The sequence below is a fragment of the Schistocerca nitens genome, chromosome 2 (assembly GCF_023898315.1).
Source record: "Schistocerca nitens isolate TAMUIC-IGC-003100 chromosome 2, iqSchNite1.1, whole genome shotgun sequence".
NCBI classification, from domain to species: Eukaryota; Metazoa; Arthropoda; class Insecta; order Orthoptera; family Acrididae; genus Schistocerca; species Schistocerca nitens.
The window spans coordinates 996248773-996269017 of NC_064615.1; positions in this window are offsets into that span (position 1 = coordinate 996248773).

Consider the following 20245-nt stretch of genomic DNA (forward strand, 5'->3'; position numbering starts at 1 on the left):
TCCTCCCCCTATCTTTCTTCACCTCCTCCTCCCCATTGTTTCTATCCATCTCCCCCTTTCCCCTCTCAATGTCCACATCTTGCCTCCTTGCCTCTTGCCCCTTCTCTCTAGCCTTGTTTATTGTTACTGCCAACGAAGCATTGACCGGAAATTGGAGTCGCTTAAAATGAAAGGGTAAACTGGTTGGGATCAACGGTACATAGGATATGAGAGACCGCTGTGAGGATAATACCTTTAATGACAGTATTTTGCATAGATTTAATCTGCAAATGGGTTGGTTTACAAAGTTTCGGACTATTCAGACTCTGTAATAGTATTCTAACTATAAGGCCATAAGTCATAAATACCATTTTCTTGTTTTCTCTTAAAACGAATTGCGAGGAAGAAAACAAAACAGTATGTAGATGTGTATACAATCTCTGTTTACAATTATATATAAGGAGAAAGAATATATACGGGAGAAACAATCTAATGTTTAAATGCGCTGGTACCAACTTAAAAATGACTTCGAGAAAGAAAACGAAACTGCCGTTTTTTTTAGAACAGCGGTTTCCTTCTAACAGCCGCTTTGAACACCAAAGCCATACATCTTTGTTTAAAAGTGTATAGCTCTCTGGTTATTAGACTAGAGTTTTTAGACTAGAGTTCCCATATTATATATTACACGTGTATTTATATATTAAAAATATATAGTCTGTGTCCATCCGAACTTTTACTAGCGTTTCATGTAAAAATCTGAAGTAAATCAGCCAAGAACTTTTTGAGTTTTGGATTGTTTTGATGCTGTTGTCCACCCTTCCCTGCCTTCTGTTAATGTTTTCATCTCTATGTAACTCATCACACACATCTTCTAGAGGGTGCGTAATATCGAATGTCAAGGATATTGCATCAGTCTGAGTGCGCTTTTCAGTGTTTTTCTATGAATAAACCACAAAACGTGATAACAACAAAGCCTTGCTGGAATCGTTACGGAACAGAATTGAATATTTTGTGAATAACAGCACATTTCAGCTCACTTCTATTCTCAAATTTACACAAAGCACCTGTTTTGAGAGGGGTGTGAATGTCATAAACGAGGTAATTAATCATGTAATTAGTATAGATATAATTCTGAATCGTTTTTTGACTCGTTCTGTGCTTCCGCTAGACAATGATATTTATTAAAACATGAGTAGACATGCCTAGTAACTGTTTAAAGTTGGATTTTTTTTATAAATTGTAGTTTTTGATCGGGTATCGTAGTTTGCAGTAAATTATTCCCCTTGATATGATCTGTTAGAGACTTCATGAACACTCTGTAGACTGAACAATTTACTTTTTAAATATTCAGTTCCCCTATTTAATCTACAGTGGACAGCCTGATCGTTCAACATGGAGCACTTCATTTGAACAATAGTGAGACGAAGACTCTCCATTTGCTTTGTAAGAGGAACCGATCTGACGTCCGTTTAAAGTGGTTCAGAAGAACGTAAAAGATGACTTTGTGATAGAGAAGAGATTAGGAGGTTAATGTTTGAAGTCGCGTCGACAACGAGGTCATTAGAGACGGATCACAAGCTCGGATTAGGGAAGGATGGGGAAGGGTATCGGCCGTGCCCTTTCAAAGGAACCATCCACGCAGTTGCGTGATACGATTTATGGAAATCACGGAAAATCTAAATCACGACGGCCGGACGCGGGTTTGAACCGTCGTCCTCCCGAACGCGAGCCCAGTGTGCTAACCACTGCACCACCTCGCTCGGTGTGACTTTGTGATGGAGACGTGATCCAGGCCACTCCTAAGAGCGAACCCAGTGCTGTAAACGCCAACTCGAGTCCGATAGTAAAAGGCCAGACAGTGCGAGAGAACGCTTTCTTTTCCTGGAACAGAGGTTGCGAAACCTGAATGACGGGGTGCCTTAAATGTATTATTAACGTCGCCGTATCTGTTTGCCGAAGATAATCTCCTGTAACGGCCGCAGCAGCTGTTCCATTAGCGTGTTAGGACGGCTCCTCCGTCCAGTATTCGTATTCCGAGCCTCGATCGTGACCTGTTGCTGTAATGGACTCGGTGCGTCAAGGAGGGAGGTTTATGCTGTAGCTATGTCGCAGACTTAGCTGCTCCGGCCGGAGCGTGCACATTTTATATATTGTACACAGATATTGTACTATTTTATGATACAAAACAGTTAAAATGAGAGGACGAGTAGTCTTCTTCGCTGATGCAGGGAAAAAAAGGAAGCTTAGGGTTTAAAGCCCGTCAATGACGACGTCTTTACAGACCACTGGTTCTCCACAATTACAACCAGAATAAGATCAAATAGCACCCAAAACCGCTATTAAAGTTGGGCACCTAACTACACGACCAAAAATTAATAACATTTCCGCCTCTAAAACTGACGGAATATACATAACATTTAGTTAACATTCAAGTGAATAAAACTCGGCTCTTTCTTGTAGATCGTTTATTAAACCAATATTTTTATTTTTTATGTTTGTAGCTTCTTCTAGAACAATTCTGATGACGAAGGCGTACTGCTTCGGAAATTTTCACTTCTAGTGCTTTGGCATAGTGAAAGGTGGTTGAGCGTACATTATAATATTGAGCTTAACAATCCCGACCTCGCTTCCGTTGTGGATAAAATCAAAAAGAAATAATGACACAATGAAGTAGCTCGTACTGCTTCCTTCTAACAATCCTTTTAATGTTTTAATGTTTTGTGTCAGACAAAGCACACTCGACTCCTCGTTTCACTTTTCATTGCTATCAAATTCGAAAGTTTACTTTCCCACAGGTAAATTGTGGCGAATGCATCGCTACTCTTAAGATATTTTCCGATAGTAATTGGTACTAGTCACCGACCGGCAAAGTAATATTAGTTCTGCTTTATCAAAATTTGTTTTTTGATTTCGTCTTTGCCGAGTCTAAGTTATTTTACTTTGGCTCGAAATACCAGCATCAATATTTCAATAACCGCGTCACTATCCACTGAAAATCACTTTAGAGCCCGAGAACTGAGTGGTAGATTTTTCATATGCGGTAAACAGATACTAATAGACTTATCATGAGAAATTCCGCACCTGTACTGTTTTTGAAATATTCGTGTTAAAAGTTCCAGTTGCAAAATGTCACTAATAATTACTGTTTTAGATCATTTAATGATCTTCTTTGGATCTACAAACACAAATAAAACGTTAATAAGTGTCTATTCGAATAATAACATAGATTGGAAGTACATAAAATTCTTAAAATTTTACCTCATTAATGTCGAGCAGTGAAAAACCAAACTTTTTCTATACAAGAACTCAGTCATAAGCTGCAACGTAAGAAGAATGGGCACTATGCCGCCAGACTTACGACAGCAGTCAGTGGTACTCAACAAACTATGAGTTCCTCTTCGTGCCATACACAGCCATGTGTCATGGATGATAGGGAGGGGAGATGGTAAAGCTACTGACAATGTGTGGTATTAAAATATGACAAAATTTTTGACTTTTTAAAACTCGTGATTAATCAGGTTTTATTTTGAGAGTTTTAAATAAGGATTCAGAAAACACATGGTATGGGCTAATCTAGTCCATTGTACGATCACTTGCTTCAAGGCATAGCACTGTATTGGTTTCTTTCAACTTTATGTTGCAGTGTGAAGTAGGTTATGAACAATATTACAGGTAGATATCAATTTGTCCGCTAGCTCCACACGGTTGTTAGCTTGTTTCAGGTGTAGTTAAGTACAGAACAAGAGAACATTTGGTATGGTTGTCTTCGTGCAGTCAAAAACGCTATCCAAAAACAAATAATGGTTCAAATGGCTCTGAGCACTATGGGTCATCAGTCCCCTAGAACTTAGAATTACTTAAATCTAACTAACCTAAGGACATCACACACATCCATGCCCGAGGCAGGATTCGAACCTGCGACCGTAGCGGTCGCGCGGTTCGGGACTGAAGCGCCTAGAACCGCTCGGCCACAGCGGCCGGCCCAAAATTAATGATTAATGAGAACCACCACAGCTGTAGTAAAACACATTTGTTGTGCCGCGACGAATCTCGTTTGTCAACACCTCAGCAGGCTATTAACTTGTGCCAGAATGATGATTTCAGGGGTCTAAGACAACCATGCTGTTGGTACAACTCGGCAGCCTGACGAGGTTCTGACGAATGAAACCCATCGTGATCCAATAAAAGTATATCAATACAGCTTTGGTGGTTCTCATTAGTTACTAAATATCAATCTTTAAAACTTTAACTAATTAACTGGTTACTGGTAAGTTTTATTATGAAACAAGTGCAGTAATTTTCGTAACAACAGAGTGCCAAATATTTCAAAACTACGAAATGCACGATTATATTTACATCTTTACAACTACGTTTTCCATTCTCTTTGTATGCAAGCTAACCAAAATCTTTTTCTTTCTTTTCTAGGTAAGTGAGATGAGAACTGGTCACCTTCATACACCTTCTTCCTCCGCGAACAACGGCGTCGCTTTACTTGGTGCCAAAAGTCGATGCCGCTGTAAGAGTTACTGTAAGCGAAAAAAATTTCAAGATGTAACAGGTATGTATCCAGAATTTTAACAGCGTTTCTTCGTGAAATGAAATTCATTAAAGGTAGGTGTAATAGAGGTCGTGTTCACTCAATAATTTGCAACTAAATGTACTTGGAAATTCATTGTGAACGGCGAATAAGGGTATTTGACAAAGTATTTTTGAACTATTGCTGAAATCAGCAATATCACTAAAACAACATGCGATCTTCCTATCACATACAGGTTAGAACATAGCAGCACATTATCATGTTAATATAGCTGAGGGTTTACTTTGCCCGTTTTCTGACAATTTGTGACTAATGAGCTTAGTTGGAGTACAGAGAGACGCATGCAGCAATTCGTGTATGAGAAACACAAAGTGTGAAAATTACAAGGTGTTTGTTGTATCTAAGTTTTGGGTAACTGATAAGTTCATATTCAAGAACGGTCATTGCCAAATAGGTAGTATGCAATAAAACCATTTTTTGAAATATATTTCTTGCACTCGAAAGATGTATTAAATTCGTTCTGCTCTGTAGATTTTCCATGACAGTGCGACAACGACAATAAACGAAAAATATGGAACCTAAGCACTACAGAAAATTGAGGGGAATGAAACTGGTTAAATGGTGCACTAGAACTGAACTGCCGTTTACAGCTAAGGAATTATATGCTGCTGCATGTTACTTATAACGTGATAGGTTACATGTAAGTGTATTTCACTATATATCCTATGTTACTATGTAGTAGCGCCCATTTGAAGGAATCTACCTGTATCTCACTGTTGCCTCAGGGACAGTAGTTTCCACAGTCTTTGTGAAGCTTCTTTCCCATAGCTGCTTCCGAAAATATCTAGGTGACACCTTCGATTACTTAAAGGGCATAGTACAGACCCAACAGAGAACCTCCACTCAAGAGAAAATCTTCTACATAAAATAACACGAAGCAACTGAGGAGAAAATGCAGTTACGCTGCGCTATGTCACAATTTTACCTGTATATTTAGCACCTGCATATTGTGGCCTTCCATGGAAAAACAGCACACATACAAATAAGATACACTGCCGGGAAAAAATCGTATAACGTTAGTTTCATTTTGACCTTCAAATAGCCCTTGGCAGTTGCACGCGAACAATAGATTCCCGGTGCAGATAAAATCAGACCATCGGCCACTGGGAACAACGCTAGCACTTGTGAATCATCAACTGTAAGATAATATACACTGACGGAAAAAAATCTGAGTACCAAATAATAATTAATGTAGAGTAATGAAATTCCGGGAATATATTTGTCTAGGTAACACATTTAAGTGATTAACATTGCAACATCACAGATGAAATGCTGGTACATTAATAACCGGTGTAACCGCTAGAATGCAAACGTGCGTGCATTATGATGTACAAGTGCCGGATGTCAGTTTGTGCGATAGAGTTCCATACCTGGTGCACTTGGTTGGCCAATACAGGACGGTTAATGATGTTCGTGGATGGCGCTAGAATTAACGTGTGATGACGTCCCGTATGTGCTCGATAGGAGACAGATTTGGTGATCTAGAAAACCAAGGAAACATGTCCACATCCTGTAGGAAAACACTCCGTCGAAAACTGTTCATGAATGACGGCACAAGAGGTCGAATCACCAGACTGACGTACAAATTTGCAGACAGGATATGGTAGATAACCACAAGAATGCTCCTGCTGTAATACATCTACATCTACATGGCTCCTCTGCAAATCACGCTGAAGTGTCTGGCAGAGGGTTCATCGACCCATCTTCACACCAGTTCTCTACTATTCTACTCTCGAACAGCACGCAGAAAACAACGAACATCTCTATCTTTCCGTGCGAGCTCTGATTTACATATGTTAATTATGATGATCGTTTCTCCCTATGTAAGTCGGTGCTAACAAAATATTTTCATATTCGGAGAAGAAAGTTGCTGATTGAAATTTAGTGAGGAGATCCCGCCCGCCGCAACGAAAAACGCCTTTCTTTTAATGATTTCCACCCCAACTCTTGTTTCATGTCCGTGATAATCTCTCCCTTATTTCGCGATAATACAGAACGTGCTGCAATTCTTTGAACTTTCTCGATGTACTCCGTTAATCCTATCTGGTAAGGATCCCACACCGCGTAGCAGTATTCCAAAAGAGGACGGACAAGCGTAGTGTAGGCAGTCTCTTTAGTAGATCTGTTGCTTGTTCTAAGTGTTCTGCCAGCAAAACGCAATGTTTGGTTCGTCTTTCCCGCATCATTTTCTTGTATATTCTTTCCAGTTTAAGTTGTTCCTAATTGTAACTCCTACGTATTTAGATGAATTTACGGCCTTTAGATTTGACTGATTCATCATGTTACCGAAGTTTAACGCGTTCATTTTGGTATTCATTTGATAGACCTCACACTTTTCGTTATTTAGGGTCAGTTGCCAATTATTTACACCTACAGATATCTTATCTAAATCGTTTTGCAATTAGTTTCGATCTTCTGATGACTTTGCTAGTAGATAAACTACAGCGTCGTCTACAAACAACCGAAGGCGGCTGCTCATATTACCTCCCAAATCGTTTATATAGATAAGGAAGAACAACGGGACTATGGCACTACCTTGGGGAACACCAGAAATCACTTCTGTTTTACTCGATGACTTTCCGTCAAGTACTACGAACTGTGACCTCTGACAGGAAACCACCAATCCAGTCCATAACTGAAACTATATTCCATACGCACGCAATTTCACTACAAGCCGCCTATGTGGTACAGTGTCAAAAGTCTTCCGGAAATCCAGAAATACGGAATCAATTTGAAATCTTTTGTCGATAGCACTCAACACATCGTGTGAGTAAAGAGCCAGTTGCATTTTACAAGAACGATGTTTCCAAAACCGGGTTGTTTGTGTGCCAATAGACCGTTTTCTTTGGGGTAATTCATAATGGTCGAACACAATATATGTTCCAAAATCCTGCTGTGTTTAGTCAATCAACTTTAGCTGCACCGTCATCGATACTACTTCCATTACTACCGCGCAGAGAAGTCATTGATTTGTCTTGCCGCTAGTATGCTTTACATACGACCAGAATCTCTTTGGATTTTCTCCCAGGTTTCGAGACAAAGTTTCTTTTTGGAAACTGTTATAAGCATCTCGCACTGAGGTCCGCGCAAAATTTTAGGCTTCCGTAAAAGATCGCGAATCTTGGGGATTTTACGTTTGTTTAAATTCAGCATGCTTTTTTCATTGTTTCTGCAACAGTGTTATGATCTCTTTCGTGTACCGTGGGGGATCAGCTCCATCTTTGGTTAATTTATTTAGTATAAATCTTCCAACTGCTGTCGATACTATTTCTTTGAATTCAGGCCACATCTGGTCTACACTTAGATTGTCAATTCGGAAGGAGACAAGATTGTCTTTCAGAAAGGCGAAAAGCGAATTTTTATCTCCTTTTTTGAAAAGATATACTTTTCATTTATTTTTAGTGAATTTGGGAAATGCGGTATCCAGTCTCGCTACAACAACGCTGTGTTCACTAATCCCTGTATCCGTTTTGATACTCGTTACTAGCTCAGGATTATTGGTTTCTTGCAGTTCAAGTATGTTTTCACAACCGTTTACTATTCGAGTGGGCTCATGAACTGATGCTCGAAATAATTTTCAGAAAATCCGTTTAGCACAATTTCGGATGATATTTTATGCGTTCCTCTGAATTTAAACGTGCATTTTCGCCAACATATGGAGAACAAAATGAAGTCATTACCAGCTATAATTGTATGAGTCGGGTATTTGAAATTAGACTCAAGTTTTCTCTGAACCATTCAGCAATTGTATCATCTTAGATGGGAAATCGGTAAAAGGACCCAATTATTATTTTATTCCGGTTGCCAAGAATGTCCTACACCCATACTAATTCACAGGAACGAAATCGTACACCACACCATAACTCCAGGTGTAGATCAAGTATATCTAACAGACAGACAGATTGGTTGCAGGCTCTGAATTGACCTCCTTCTAACCAACGCACGGCCAACGCTGGTACTGAGGCAGAACGAGCTTTCATCAGAAAATACAACAGACCTCCACCTAGCCCTCCAATGAGCTCTCGCTTGACCCCACTGAACTCGCAAATGGCTGTGGTTTGGAGTTAGTGGAGTCATATTACAGGACTTCTGGTTCGGAGATTTCCTTGAAGTAACCGGTCTGCAACAGTCCGTTGCGTCACTGTGGTGCCAACTATGCTCAGATTGCTGCTGCAGATGGAGTATGATGCGTCAGAGCCACACACCGAACACCATGGTCTTCCCTCTCGGTACTGCCACGTGGCCATCTGGAGCCTGGTCTTCTTGCGACCGTACATTATCGTCACCACCGCTGCCAGCAGTCATGTACAGTGGCTACATTCCTGGCAAGTGTTTCTCCAATATTGTAGAAGCAACATCTAGTCTCTCGTAGACCTATTACACGACCTCGTTGGGATCCAGCACGGCGTTCCGTATTACACTCCTGAACCCACCGATTCCATATTCTGCTAACAGTCACTGGATCTCGACCAACGCGAGCAGCAATGTCGCGATACGATAAACCGCAATCGCGATAGCCTACAATCCGACCTCTATCAAAGTCGGAAACGTGATGGTACGCATTTCTCCTCCTTACACGAGACATCACAACAACGTTTCACCAGGCAACGCCGGTCAACTGGTGTTTGTGTATGAGAAATCGGTTGGAAACTTTCGTCATGTGAGCACGTTGTAGGTGTCGCCACCGGCGTCAACCTTGTGTGAAAGATCTGAAAAGCTAATCATTTGCATATCACAGCATCTTCTTCCTGTCGGTTAAATTTCGCGTCTGTAGCACGTCATCTTCGTGGTGTAGGAATTTTAATGGCCAGTAGTGTAACTTACACAATATGCGGAGGGTTAAAGTTGGTGCATTTCATGTTACAAATAAGTTATTTTTGCAGCTATTAATAATCGTTAAGATACCCTTTACCGAAAAGTAACTTAAGCGAGATAACTGACATCGCAGACTTAATTGTTGAGCCCATTCCTACCTCAAACAATGCCAGTCGGCCGCACTAACCGTCCAACAGTTTAAAGAGAACCAGTGGCGGAAGAAAGGCTGCACTTACAAGTGCTTTTACCCTTTCAGACGATGTGCTTCCGTTTGAAACCACCTACCATTTTTTCATTTCATAGCATATGAGCGGTAGCTACATCTGTAGCCAACCTTTAAGTCTTCAGTAGATGCTGCCCTCTGCCAGCTGAAGCTTAAACCACTTCAGGTATTCAGAATCTTAGGAGTTAGACTGGCAAACGTAGGAGTCATTTCTGTAAGTTGTGAACGATTATCTTTGTTTTCAAATTGTGGCTTAATTTGTCTCTGTAAGGAATGTTTTGCGCATGGATTAGGTACAGAACACTGTACTGTTCAATTTTATACCCTGTGCATTGCGATTATGTATTTATTTTCGTAATTATTGTGGTGGGGCGTTCTGAGCCTACTGTGGCTCTAAGGGCAACATGACTAGCTATGACAGATCGTTGTATTTCCAGCTTTCACACGATGTACTCCCGCAGAATAAAGGAACAGGAAATTCTGGCGTGCCGTATAAAAGGGGTTTCTTCTGATGCTGACTGAGTGATTGACAGTAGCAGTGAAAGTGGAGATGATGTGTTAGCTGAAGATAGTGATCTACACTCCTGGAAATAAGAACACCGTGAATTCATTGTCCCAGGAAGGGGAAACTTTATTGACACATTCCTGGGGTCAGATACATCACATGATCACACTGACAGAACCACAGGCACATAGACACAGGCAACAGAGCATGCACAATGTCGGCACTAGTACAGTGTATATCCACCTTTCGCAGCAATGCAGGCTGCTATTCTCCCATGGAGACGATCGTAGAGATGCTGGATGTAGTCCTGTGGAACGGCTTGCCATGCCATTTCCACCTGGCGCCTCAGTTGGACCAGCGTTCGTGCTGGACGTGCAGACCGCGTGAGACGACGCTTCATCCAGTCCCAAACATGCTCAATGGGGGACAGATCCGGAGATCTTGCTGGCCAGGGTAGTTGACTTACACCTTCTAGAGCACGTTGGGTGGCACGGGATACATGAGGACGTGCATTGTCCTGTTGGAACAGCAAGTTCCCTTGCCGGTCTAGGAATGGTAGAACGATGGGTTCGATGACGGTTTGGATGTACCGTGCACTATTCAGTGTCCCCTCGACGATCACTAGTGGTGTACGGCCAGTGTAGGAGATCGCTCCCCACACCATGATGCCGGGTGTTGGCCCTGTGTGCCTCGGTCGTATGCAGTCCTGATTGTGGCGCTCACCTGCACGGCGCCAAACACGCATACGACCATCATTGGCACCAAGGCAGAAGCGACTCTCATCGCTGAAGACGACACGTCTCCATTCGTCCCTCCATTCACGCCTGTCGCGACACCACTGGAGGCGGGCTGCACGATGTTGGGGCGTGAGCGGAAGACGGCCTAACGGTGTGCGGGACCGTAGCCCAGCTTCATGGAGACGGTTGCGAATGGTCCTCGCCGATACCCCAGGAGCAACAGTGTCCCTAATTTGCTGGGAAGTGGCGGTGCGGTCCCCTATGGCACTGCGTAGGATCCAACGGTCTTGGCGTGCATCCGTGCGTCGCTGCGGTCCGGTCCCAGGTCGACGGGCACGTGCACCTTCCGCCGACCACTGGCGACAACATCGATGTACTGTGGAGACCTCACGCCCCACGTGTTGAGCAATTCGGCGGTACGTCCACCCGGCCTCCCGCATGCCCACTATACGCCCTCGCTCAAAGTCCGTCAACTGCACATACGGTTCACGTCCACGCTGTCGCGGCATGCTACCAGTGTTAAAGACTGCGATGGAGCTCAGTATGCCACGGCATACTGGCTGACACTGACGGCGGCGGTGCACAAATGCTGCGCAGCTAGCGCCATTCGACGGCCAACACCGCGGTTCCTGGTGTGTCCGCTGTGCCGTGCGTGTGATCATTGCTTGTACAGCCCTCTCGCAGTGTCCGGAGCAAGTATGGTGGGTCTGACACACCGGTGTCAATGTGTTCTTTTTTCCATTTCCAGGAGTGTAGATTTGGGGATAGTATGCTATAAGAAATAGTTTTTAAGACTAATCAGAAAAGTCCTAGACCTTCAAGTACATCATCAGAACCATTAGCAAAAAATGTAAAACTGTCGTTCCAGTTGAAAAATATACAACAGAAGCAAGGCATCTGCCAACACGCGGCGCCTTAAGGCACTGTGTACACTGTTTCAGAAAGAAGGAACCTCACAGAATCGGCTGGAATTGTCTCTTTGTGTAGTAGCACCTTGCCTATCTGCAGAAAGGATCTGCACTTTCCCTTACCACCAAAAGTAACGACATTTCATGCGCAGTGGCTCCATTTGAAATCACCCCGTATGTGTTCAGTTAATGCATGTAACACTTGTTTTTCACGCTGTTCTGTTTCAACGTATAGGGTGAAAATTATTGAACTATATGGAATAAAATCGACTTAACTTCTGAACGGTTTGCGTTAGGACGTTCAAACTGCACGGTTGGCCGCGGGAATTAGTATGGTTTGGTTTAGCGACGAATTAATTTGGATGAGTTCGTCAAAAAACAAAACTGGCGCATTTTGGGGAACTCAGAAATCGCATTTCGGAATCGTGGAGTCTCTTCACCCTCAACGGGTGACTGTGCGGTGTGGAATGTCCGGTCACGCAATAATCGCAGCGATATTCCTGATGGTACGGTGATTACCGAACGGCACGTGAAGGTTTTGGAAGATTATTTCATCCCCATTATCCAAAATGACCCTGATTTCTAGAAGATGTGGTTCATGCAAGACGGAGCAGGAGAGTGTTTGATGTCCTGGAGGAGCACTTTGGGGACCGCATTCTGGCTCTGAGGTACCCAGAGGCCTCGACTGGCCGCCATATTCTGCGGGTCTGAACACATACGACTCCTTTTTGTGGGGCTGTATTAAAGACAATGTCTACAGCAATAACCCAAAACCATTGCTGAGCTGAAAACAGCCATTCAGCAGGTCATCAACAGCATCGATGTTCCGACACTTCAGCAGGTCACGAAGAATTTCGCTTTCCGTCTGCGCCATATCATCACCAATGATGGCAGACATATCGAACATGTCATAACCTAAATCCGAATATCTGTTGTGACGTTTACATGTTGAATAAAGTGTGTGCAAGCCGTGGTTTGTAACAAATTTACGGTTTTTTTCATATAGTTTCATATAGTTGCATGAATTCAACCGAGTGAGGGAAAAATATGCCTCGTGTGATGTGTTTAACACGGATGAAACTGGATTTTTCTACAATATTTTTCCAAATCATACCCTGGGTATAAAAGGTGATGAGTGTCACGGTGGAGCACAAAGCAAACAACGTTTGACTGTTGTACTGTGCTGTAATGCTGACGGCAGTGAGAAGTTTCGTCCCTGGGTTATCGGTAAATCCGAGAAACCACGTTGTTTTAAAAACGTAAATATGGACACTTTACCTTGCATCTACTCTCACCACAAGAAAGCTTGCATCGATGGCACATCATTTCGCAAGTGGCTTCTTCGTTCCAAAAGTCGAATGGTTTCTCAAAATAGACATGTTCTTCTTACATACTGCCCATAACGTTCATGATCTGAACCTATCCAACATAAAGGTTCAGCTTTTTGCACCCAACGCCACAAGCCGCCATCAGCCTTTGGACCAAGGCATAATCTCTCTCATAAAGAGAGCTTAACGTAAGCGACTTGTAAAAGCTGAAATTCGTGCTCCTGCAACCTCAAACTGGAATCTGCTTGACGCAATAAAAGCCATAGCAGCAGCCTGGAACTCAGTATCGCCACATCGTATAGGGAAGTGCTTTAACACAGCTTGGAGACATAGCAACACTGAAGATGTCCACGAGTTAGAAGATGCCACTTCACCTGATGAATGGACAGTTCTGCTGGACGTTGCGAACCCTGGGATTAGTTTCGAAGAATTCATTAGTGTAGACGACGATGTTGCCGTATGTGCTTCTGTGGAATCGGATGTGCCAAAAGCTGTGAACGAGGTGCAAGAAGGGCCATCAGAAGAAAGTGAAGAGGAAGAGAATACAGATACCGTTCCACCTACCCGTCAGGAGATGTTTACAGCCTTGGACTGTTTAGAACGGTTCGCTTCAACATCCGACGTCACTTCTGGGTTTACGGACGCTATCGTTACAAAAAAAAAAAAAAAATGGTCAAATGGCTCTGAGCACTATGGGACTTAAATTCTGAGGTCATCAGTCCCCTAGAACTTAGAACTACTTAAACCTAACAATCCTAAGGACATCACACACATCCATGCCCGAGGCAGGATCCGAACCTGCGACCGTAGCGGTCGCGCGGTTCCAGACTGTAGCGCCTAGAACCGCTCGGCCATCCCGGCCGGCGCTATCGTTACAGTTGCTTGTGAAATTACACAACACAGGGTGATTCAAAAAGAATACCACAACTTTAGGAATTTAAAACTCTGCAACGACAAAAGGCAGAGCTAAGCACTATCTGTCGGCGAATTAAGGGAGCTATAAAGTTTCATTTAGTTGTACATTGTTCGCTTGAGGCGCTGTTGACTAGGCGTCAGCGTCAGTTGATGCTAAGATGGCGACCGCTCAACAGAAAGCTTTTTGTGTTATTGAGTACGGCAGAAGTGAATCGACGACAGTTGTTCAGCGTGCATTTCGAACGAAGTATGGTGTTAAACCTCCTGATAGGTGGTGTATTAAACGTTGGTATAAACAGTTTACAGAGGATGGGTGTTTGTGCAAAGGGAAAAGTTCTGGACGGCCGAGAACGAGTGATGAAAATGTAGCACGCCTCCAAGAAGCCATGATCTTACCCCCTGCGATTTTTTCTTATGGGGGTATGTTAAGGGTATGGTGTTTCGGCCACCTCTCCCAGCCACCATTGATGATTTGAAACGAGAAATAACAGCAGCTATCCAAACTGTTACGCCTGATATGCTACAGAGAGTGTGGAAGGAGTTGGAGTATCAGGTTGATATTGCTCGAGTGTCTGGAGGGGGCCATATTGAACATCTCTGAACTTGTTTTTCAGTGAAAAAAAACCTTTTTAAATACTCTTTGTAATGATGTATAACAGAAGGTTATATTATGTTTCTTTCATTAAATACACATTTTTAAAGTTGTGGTATTCTTTTTGAATCACCCTGTATTATCGTTCCCATGAACGTCAGCGAACCGTGACCGAATTTTTTTCAAGAAAGTAACGTACATAATTTGTGAGTACTTGTAATTTTACAATCAATTTATAGTGTTATAAGTCGTGTATTACACATTAGTGTACAGCTGTACATGTGTACTTATTAAAATCTGTGTTTTTCACTTAACACGAATTTTTTTAACACGAACTCCTGATTTTTCGGTCCCTTCGGATTCGTGTTAACGAAGGTTTACTGTAATCTAATAAAAAAAAGAAAATTCAGAAAGTGTAGTTTTTAATATTTCGAGCCTGAAAGGGTTGTCGTTGAGCTCTGATGTACGAGACATGAGGCAAAAGGTAATACCACGAATTGCTCAGATATTATCGTGTGACGGTAAGTGCCTTTTCGTGTGTGACTCTAGTCCATAAATGTGTCCCCTTGAGATATCGATTGGAGCTATATTATCTTGACGCACAGACTGCTGCTTAATGTTATTCCATTTTTAACTCTTCGTTTTTTTGGTTTTTTTTGTTTTTTTTTTATTGTGCTACAACAGAGTATCTCGAACCAGCACGCAGCGCAAGAAGCCATTGTTGCATCCAGCTCATCACCTGCGCAGAAGCGGAGCAGATAAACAACAGTAAATTGCATGAAATGAGCATGAAAGACGTTGTCCAGAGATACCATTTATCTTGCGCGTTAGTCGCGGGGCAAGATGCTAATCTGCGCGAACAAATCACCAGGGCAGCGTTAAGACCTTTTAAGCGATAAAGATACGAATCCGGCGAGGCCCCGTTTCCTAATAGTTTACCGACTGGGCCGTTAACGCTCCGCTCGAGCAATGAATGCAATCACAATTGGCCAATGAATAAAAGTCCGAAGGTCGACCGCATTCGGACGCGAGGTGGAGCTGTGAACTTGAGAGCGCGGCCTCCCATTGTTCTTCGTGTTCGTATCTCGTTACTCATGCATCTGTCACGCTAATTACCACATCGGTCCACTTATTATTCTTTATTAGCAGCGTAAATGTTGATAATAAGCGTATTTTTCCGCCTGTTCCTTTTACGACCCCGAAAGGAGCGCCTGCCTGTTTTATTACGAAGGAGAACCGTCGGTATAGGGACGCGACCTACTTTTTAATAGTTTTGATCAGATTTTAGCTTTTCTGACATTATATTTTATTTTGCTACACTGATTTCGTTTAAACGGTGATGGCCGTAACACTACAGTAACAAGAAACTTTCGGTCAACAACTCAGATAGAATCGTAACGAACTCGTAAATTTGCTCGTGGCGTTTATGCGACTTTACCAGGCTCGTAGCGAAGAAACACGAGGTGAAATAGTGGCCTATATCATACAGTAAAGCAACTTAAAAAAGGTTCTAAGCGTATAACAGTCGCGTTTATGGGTAGCAAGAAATTTTATTCCCAACTGAATTGCGGCAGTAAATTTCTATACTACTTTTATTCTTGTTGGAGGAGCAGCAGGTCTTTGAGCACAGCATTTGTACACTTTACTATGCATTTCTGGCCTCTCTTCAAAAAAAAAATAAACTAATGAATGTCTTGTTTGTATTGTGCAACAATGTTCCCACTATTCTATGGGTGTGGCGATACATTTCTTCAAAAAAAAAAATTCTGTTTCTAGAAGATTAAATGAAATCCCCCAGGAAACGCAGCTAATCAGAAAATCATTTTTCCCGGGATGCATGACGCTACTTTTTTATACGCGTAAATTATGATGCGACTGGAATTTTAACGTAATATTACCCGTACAAAATATCTAGACTGACCAAAAATTTTCTCGATTTAAGTTACGACCAACTGGCTATTTGAAATTGCAAGAGCGCTTCACAGTATAGATATCACTGAGATTATTTACCTGGTCAGAAATAAATTCAAAATGTTACTTGACAATCTCACGTTCACACGAAAGCCGCGCTCTGAATCAAGTACAATATTAGAACAGGGATAGAAGAAAGTGTGAATAACTTAAGTGAGAAGATGAATACATTCTGGGACGGGAGCAATGGAAATAAATCCCCTAGTTAATTCGTTTTTGCTTCTCTGTTCGACAAAGGATCTGAATAATAAAAGTATAAAGTGTGAAGTGACAACATGTAAAACATTTTTACTCATACAATGAATAAGATGCCTTCTTCTTCCCGTTGCGTTACACCCCTGCGCGGGTCCTAGCCTCTTCATTAAGTCTCCACCATCTGCTCTCTCCAGCGCAGTTCTCCGCCATCCTCTGACTGGGAGATTTTATATCTTCTACCACATCGTTTGTCCATCGCTTTCGTGGCCTTCCTCTCTGTCTTGTTTCACTTGGCCTCCATTCAAATATCTTTCTAGCTGTTCGTCCAGTATCCACCCTAGGATATATCCAAGCCAGGCGATTCTCCTGCTGCCGGCCGGGGTGGACGAGCGGTTCAAGGCGCTACAGTCCGGAACCGCGCGACCACTACGGTCACAGGTTCGAATCCTGCCTCGGGCATGGATGTGTGTGAAGTCCTTAGGTTCGTTAGGTTTACGTAGTTCTAAGTTCTAGGGGACTGATGACCTCAGCAGTTAAGTCCCATAGTGCTCAGAGCCATTTGAACCATTTTTTTTAATTCTCCTGCTGTTTATTGTTCTTATAACGTCAGCTCCTTATATAAGGCGTACCAGCTCAGTGTTTGTTCTTCATCTCCGGAAACCATTATTACCCTGAACTGCCACATAGATCTAGCGCAGAACCCTGCTTTCAAATATCTCGAGCTGCTGCTCATCAGCACTTGTTAGTGTCCGTGTTACACATCCGTAGGTTACAGCTGGCCTGGTCATGACATAAATTTTCAGTAATGAATGGGATGTACTGAGGATTAACTGGCGTTACAAGAACAACCTACATTTTTATCTGATCGGTTTTTGAAACGAAAAAGCGAGTCTTATCATATTTACTTTAGCACGATGTTTTAGCCTCGTCAGAAAGTTGTTAACATTTAGTAAAGGAAACGTTAGATTGAAGCGATCTAGTCTAATGCGACATGGACTTACTTTATTCCAAAGAAACCTTACAATCAAGCAGCAAAATTTAATAATACTGATATTAGTTGTAATAATGACGTAAGAAGTAACGAATTATTTGATAATTCATGTAGTAACTTCCATTTTGAACTTCGAGCTCCACAGCTGTTAGCTATTGTACGAACGACGTTGACTATTAACTCCATAGATGGTCTGCCGTCTTGTTATTTTTTGAAGCCCGCAATGATGATACAAGATTCGCTAATGGTGGAAAAAAGAACACTATCTCGGCAACTTCGGTGGTTACAATTACGTCGCTCATACAACTAATACACATTTTACTCTTTCAAAAAGAGTACAATTTATGGAATTTTCTCAGAAGTGTAGTAATGGGTGTAGTTTTAAATTGAGTTCAATATTGTAACGTCTACTCCATTAGGGGTGTTGATTAAATATCGATACATCGACTTGACTTCCACAACATATTGATGTATATCGGCTACACTTTTTCCCCCGATATATCTATATCAAATCGGCAGTATCGAGTGACGATATTTTTGTTTTATATTATATTTCATTCACAATTTCCGGAAAATATTTGAAGTTGTGTAATTTTACTTTCACTGTTTGAAGGAGTCTTACTACTTTTAGAGCTTTTATCACGTCCAATCTTTCTCTTTGACTCTGCGAAGCAAGGATATGTAGTACAAAGGAAGAACTCTAATTGCATTAGGGGGGGGGGGAGGTGTTGGTGGTTTGAATGGAGTAACAAGGTTTCCGATGTGAGAAACAGCACACCAGCTGCATTAAAAACTATTTTTAACACAACTAGCGTGCTATTTCTTTCACATCGACGTTCTTCAAAAACAGATGCTGAAAATGATGAACAAAAGTCTAAATGAGATCGGTCGTTACAGTGGGCGGAGGCGTGTGAGGCGAAATTCTGACGTAATCGGCGCTCGGCGCTACCAACAGAAACTGCAACGTTCAGCTTCACCACGCAATTTTGACACTACAACTGCTAAGTCGCTGGCGTTTTTCAGAAAAGAAAAAACAGGGAAGTCGACATGAAGTGTTCCGGACAAATCCGATATGTAACTAAACCGAACGATGCATTCATCGGACACCTTTTATTGTTCCACTTACATGCAGTTGTTATCGCCAAGCGTGAACGTGCATAGTTTCCCTCTCAATTCCTGCTCTAAGGTGGATACGCAGGCTCCTAGCTTCTTGATTTACAGAACATCTCATTTGAAATCAGTACTGAAATACTCAGCTCTAAATTGGCAGTATATTTACAACGTGCAGCCGATATTTTTATAGACAGGTACGTCGATACTTTTTCCGCCGATATATCAGTATAGCGATGCTTTTTTCGATACGTCAAGGTCCAATAACGATATAAGTCATCCTAGTCAAGAACATCATAGATATAGGCACATCAACAGTGTTTTCACAGAATTCTAAATATTTATAGTGTTACATTTACAGTCTTACCGTAATAAAAAGTACTGTATCTAATTACGGAACATTTAATAGCGATGGATCATGGCTTGAGTTCTATTCCCGTCAGAGGCAAATTTTTAAACAAGATGCGTGTCCTACTAGCGTTTCCCTGAAGCGTAAAATACATAAAGACAAATAGAAAGGTAGCGTCCAAGACTGATAATCGCTGGTTCGAGTCTAGTTCCGATCGCTAATTTTCATTTTTTTCGTTCAATTAGAATATCTAAATCATCTAAAATTCGCCAGATACATGCTAACTGACACATCTAACTATCGTTTTATAAAAATTGTATGTGAGTTGAGGGGAAACACCATAAAACTGAAGCATTTGTAGGGTGCACCCGATGCCGTGAATGTTGTTGTTTTTCATATTTTTTCGACACTTATGACTCGGGCTCGTGTGAGACCATGTCTGTGGTAAGAAACAATGGACACAGTGGAAATGAAGAGTATTTGAGTTTTCATTTTCTCCCCAAACATTTATTCTTAATTTTTTTAAACTTAAACAATATTTATTAACAATATTTTATAACAGATCGGTAGCCAACGGCCTTTCCGCAGTGATAACGCCGGATTTTGTCAGATCATCAAAGTTAAGCACTCCCGGTCTTGGCTAACACTTGGATGGGTGGCCGTACGGCTTCGTCGAGCGCTGTGTTGGCAAGCGGGGTGCACTCAGTCCTTGTAAGGCCAATTGAACAGCTACTTGACTGAGAAGTAGCGGCTCCGATCCAGAAAACTGACAAAGGCCGTGACAGAACTATGCTGAGTATATGCCCCTGTATATAGGCATCCAGCGTCGGCATTTCGCTGAGGATGGCGCGGCGATCGGCGGGTACCGTTAGACCTCCCGAAGCCTGTTCGGACCGAGTTTTTTTTTATACAACATTGGTAATCAATAATTGGTACTTGTAATGAAAAGCGCAATTCTGCGTGTAATATGTAATCAGAAATAAGATAGTATGCATTTTTCATTAAAAATCATGATTAAATATTTGATAAT